This window comes from Trachypithecus francoisi, unplaced genomic scaffold, assembly GCF_009764315.1.
Source record: "Trachypithecus francoisi isolate TF-2019V2 unplaced genomic scaffold, Tfra_2.0 Contig00479, whole genome shotgun sequence".
NCBI classification, from domain to species: domain Eukaryota; kingdom Metazoa; phylum Chordata; class Mammalia; order Primates; family Cercopithecidae; genus Trachypithecus; species Trachypithecus francoisi.
This window is the reverse complement of record NW_022680667.1, coordinates 87,947-92,904: the sequence shown is the minus strand read 5'-3', so window position 1 is coordinate 92,904 and position 4,958 is coordinate 87,947.

Below are 4,958 nucleotides of genomic sequence, written 5' to 3'. Positions count from 1 at the left end.
CTTTGTCCTTTTGACTTAGGATTGTCTTGGCAATACGGGACCTTTTTTGGTTCCATATGAACTTTAAAGCCGTTTTTTCCAATTCTGTGAAGAAACTCATGGTAGCTTGATGGGGATGGCATTGAATCTATAAATCACCTTGGGCAGTATGGCCATTTTCACGATATTGATTCTTCCTATCCATGAGCATGGTATGTTCTTCCATTTGTTTGTGTCCTCTTTGATTTCACTGAGCAGTGGTTTGTAGTTCTCCTTGAAGAGGTCCTTTACATCCCTTGTAAGCTGGATTCCTAGGTATTTTATTCTCTTTGAAGCAATTGTGAATGGAAGTTCATCCCTGATTTGGCTCTCTGCTTGTCTGTTACTGGTGTATAAGAATGCTTGTGATTTTTGCACATTAATTTTGTATCCTGAGACTTTGCTGAAGTTGCTTATCAGCTTAAGCAGATTTTGGGCTGAGACGATGGGTGTTTCTAAATATACAATCATGTCATCTGCAAACAGGGACAATTTGACTTCTTCTTTTCCTAACTGGATACCCTTGATTTCTTTCTCTTGCCTGATTGCCCTAGCCAGAACTTCCAACACTATGTTGAATAGGAGTGGTGAGAGAGGGCATCCCTGTCTTGTGCCAGTTTTCAAAGGGAATTTTTCCAGTTTTTGCCCATTCAGTATGATATTAGCTGTGGGTTTGTCATAAATAGCTCTTATTATTTTGAGGTACGTTCCATCAATACCGAATGTATTGAGCGTTTTTAGCATAAAGGGCTGTTGAATTTTGTCAAAAGCCTTTTCTGCATCTATTGAGATAATCATGTGGTTCTTGTCTTTGGTTCTGTTTATATGCTGGATTACGTTTATTGATTTGCGAATGTTGAACCAGCCTTGCATCCCAGGGATGAAGCCCACTTGATCATGGTGGATAAGCTTTTTGATGTGCTGCTGAATCCGGTTTGCCAGTATTTTATTGAGAATTTTTGCATCGATGTTCATCAGGGATATTGGTCTAAAATTCTCTTTTTTTGTTGTGTCTCTGCCAGGCTTTGGTATCAGGATGATGTTGGCCTCCTAAAATGAGTTGGGGAGGATTCCCTCTTTTTCAATTGATTGGAATAGTTTCAGAAGGAATGGTACCAGCTCCTCCTTGTACCTCTGGTAGAATTCAGCTGTGAATCCATCTGGTCCTGGACTTTTTTTGGTGGGTAGGCTATTAATTGTTGCCTCAATTTCAGAGCCTGTTATTGGTCTATTCAGGGATTCAACTTCTTCCTGGTTCAGTCTTGGGAGAGTGTAAGTGTCCAGGAAATTATCCATTTCTTTTTACACCATAGCTATAATTATACTCCCGAATGTCTTTTGGTAGCTTTTTCTCCAAAAGGGATTCCAGAATCCTCAAGCAGAAGACAGGTGAGTGGAATGCACACATCATTCTGTGAGTGGAATGCACACATCATTCTGTGAGTGGAGTGCACAAGTCACAAAGCAGCTCCTCAGAAAGCTTCTCTCCATTTTCTATCTGAAGACGTTTCCTTTCTCACCGTAAGCCTCAATGCACTCCTGAATATCCCCTCGCAGACTAAACAAAAACAGTGTTATGATACTGCTCAATGAAAAGAGAAGCTTAACTTTGTGAGCGGAATTCACGTGACACACTGAAGTTTCACAGAAAGCTTCCTTCTGGTTTCTCTCTGAGGTTATTTCTTTTTCAAGATATTCTAAAGAGCGTTTCCAAATGTCTTTTCTCAGATTCCACAGAAACAGTGATTTCAAACTACTCAATCCAAAGAATGATTTAACTCTCTGAGATGAACACAAACTTCACAAAAGAATTGCACAGAAAACTTCTCTGAAATATTCGATGGAAGACATTTCCTTGCTCGACACAGGCCTCTGGTTACCACTTACTATACCTTCACAGAACCTTCAAAGACCGACTTTCAAACTGGGAAATGTAGAGTAAGCTTTAACCCTGTGTAAATATGGACATGTCAGAGAGCAGTTTCTTCCTGTGCTTCTTTCTGTTTTTTATTGGAAATTTCAATTTTGCCAATCTTCAATGTCCTCCGAATATCACTCTTTTGGTTTTACAGGAACAGTGTTCAAATTGTGCCTTATGAGAAGAAAGTTATAACTCCCTGAGTGGAATGCACACGTCATCAAGCAGTTTCTCAGAAAGTTGCTCTCCCATTTTGATATGACTGTATTTCCTATTTCACTATAGGACTGAATGTGATCCCAAATATCTCTTGGTAGTTCCATCTACGAGGGAGTTTCCAAGCTTTCTAATGTAAAGAAAGCTTCATCTATGTGAGATGAATAAACATCGCAAAAGCAGAATCGCAGAACGCTTCCTTCCCATTCTTAACTGAAGGTATTTCGTGTTTCACCATAGTCCTCAAAGTGCTCCCGAAGGTCCCTTCGTGGATCCGTCCATGACAGTTTCCAAACTGAGTAATGTAAAGAATGCATTATCTATGTGAGATGATTACACATATCAGAGTACTTTCCTAGAAAGCTTTTTCCATTTTTAGTCTGAGGCTATTTCCCTTTTCACCATCGGCACCAACATGCTCCCGAATATCACTTGGTACCTGTTTCTCCAAAAGGGTTTCCCCGACGCTGTATGAGAAGAGAGGTATAACCCTGTGAGTAGAATACACACGTCACAAGGCAGTTCTTCAGAAAGCTTCTCTCCAGTTTTGGTCTGAACAGATTTCCTTTTCCACCTTAAGCCTCAAAGTGCTCCCGAATATCCCGTCACAAGCTAAGTGTACACAGGATTAGAAAACTGCTAAATGAAAAGAGGGACTTTACTGAGTGAGAGCCATTAAGTTGACACAGAGCAGTTTCACAGAAAGCTTCCTTCTGAATTTTACCTGAGGATATTTCTTTCTCCATGTTCTAAGAATCGTTCCCAAATGTCCTCCGTCAGATTCCACAAAAACAGTGATTTCAAGCTGTTCAATCCAAAGAACGGTTCAACCGTATGTGATGAATACACACATCGCAAAGCAGTTGCTCAGAAAATTTTTTGCAGGTTTCATCGGAAGACGTTTCCTTGCTCACCACAAGCCTCTGGGCGTCATTAATATCCCTTCACAGATCCTTCAAGGACAGATTATCGAAACTGGGCAACATAGTGCAAGCATTAACTCTGTGAAGTGAATGCGCATACCAGAGAGCAGATTCCTGGAACGCTTCTTCCTCGATTTTATTTCAGTATATTTCACTATGCACCATAATCCTCAATGTGCTCTGAAATATCACTTTTTCGGTTTCACAGAAACAGTGTTGAAACACTGCCTTGTGAGAGAAGAGGAATAACTCCCTGAGTGGAATGCATACATCACAAAGTCGTTTCTCAGAAAGCTTCTCTCCACTTTTTATCTGAAGATATCTCCTCTTTCACCATATGCCTGAATGTGCTCCCGAATGTCCCTTTGCAGATCCGTGCATGACGGAGTTTGCGAATTGTGTTTTATAAGAAAAGTTTTAGCTATGTGAGATGAATAAATATATCTAACACAAAGCAGTTTCACCGAAATCTTTCCAGATTTTTTCTGAGGATATTTCCTTTTTCACCATAGCTATCCCTATACTCCCAAATGTCTCTTGGTAGCTTTTTCTCCAAAAGGGTTTCCAGAATCCTCTAGCAGAAGAAACGTGAGTGGAATGCACACGTCTTTCTTTGCATAGAATGCACGCGTCATTCTGTGAGTGGAATTCTTTGAGTGGAATCCACACGTCTCAAAGCAGCTCCTCAGAAAGCTTCTCTCCAGTTTCTATCTGGAGAGGTTTCCTTTCTCACCATAAGCCTCAAAGTGCTCCTGAATATCCCTTCACAGACTATACAAAAACAGTGTTGTGATACTGCTCAATGAAAAGAGAAGCTTAACTGTGTGAGCCGAATTCACATGACACAGAGCAGTTACACAGAAAGTTTCCTTCTGGTTTCTCTCTGAGGTAATTTCTTATTCAGGATATTCTAAAGAGTGTTTCCAAATGTCCTTTCTCAGATTCCCCAGAAACAGTGATTTTAAACTACTCAATCCAAAGAATTTTTTAACTCTATGAGGTAAGCACAAACTTCACAAAGTAGTTGCACAGAAAGCTTCTCTCCAATTTTCGATGGAAGACATTTCCTTGCTCAACACACGCCTCCTTTTGCCAGATTGCCAGTTACTATCCCTTTGCAGAACCCTCAAAGACCGACTTTCAAACTGGGAAATGTAGAGTAAGCTTTAACGCTCTCTAAAAATGGACATGTCAGAGAGCAGTTTCTTCGAGTGCTTCTTTCTGTTTTATATTGGACATTTCAATTTTGGCATAGTCTTCAATGTGCTCCGAATATCACTTTTGGTTTTACAGGAACAGTGTTCAAATTGTGCCTTATGAGAAGAAAGTTATAACTCCCTGAGTGGAATGCACACGTCACCAAGCAGTTTGCCAGAAATCTTCTGTCCCGTTTTTATCTGACTCTATTTCCTATTTCACTATAGGCCCGAACGTGATCCCAAATATCCCTTCACGGATCCATCCACGAGGGAGTTTCCAAGCTGTGTAATGTAAAGAAAGCTTCGTGTATGTGAGATGAATAAACATAGCAAAAAGCAGATTCACAGAAAGATTCTTTCCCTTTTTCATCTGAAGATATTTCGACTTTCACCATAGTCCTCAAAGTATTCCAAAAGGTCCCTCCATGGATCCGTCCATGACAGTTTCCAAGCTGTGTAATGTAAAGAAAGCATTATCTATGAGAGAAGATTACACATATCACAGAGTAGTTTCCTAGAAAGCTTTTTCCAGTTTTACTCTGAGTCTATTTGCCTTTTCACCATTGGCATCAACATGCTCCCGAATATCACTTGGTACCAGTTCTCCAAAAGTGTTTTGCCAACGCTGTATATGAAGAGAGGTATCACACTGTGAGTGGAATACACACGTCACAAGGCAGTTCC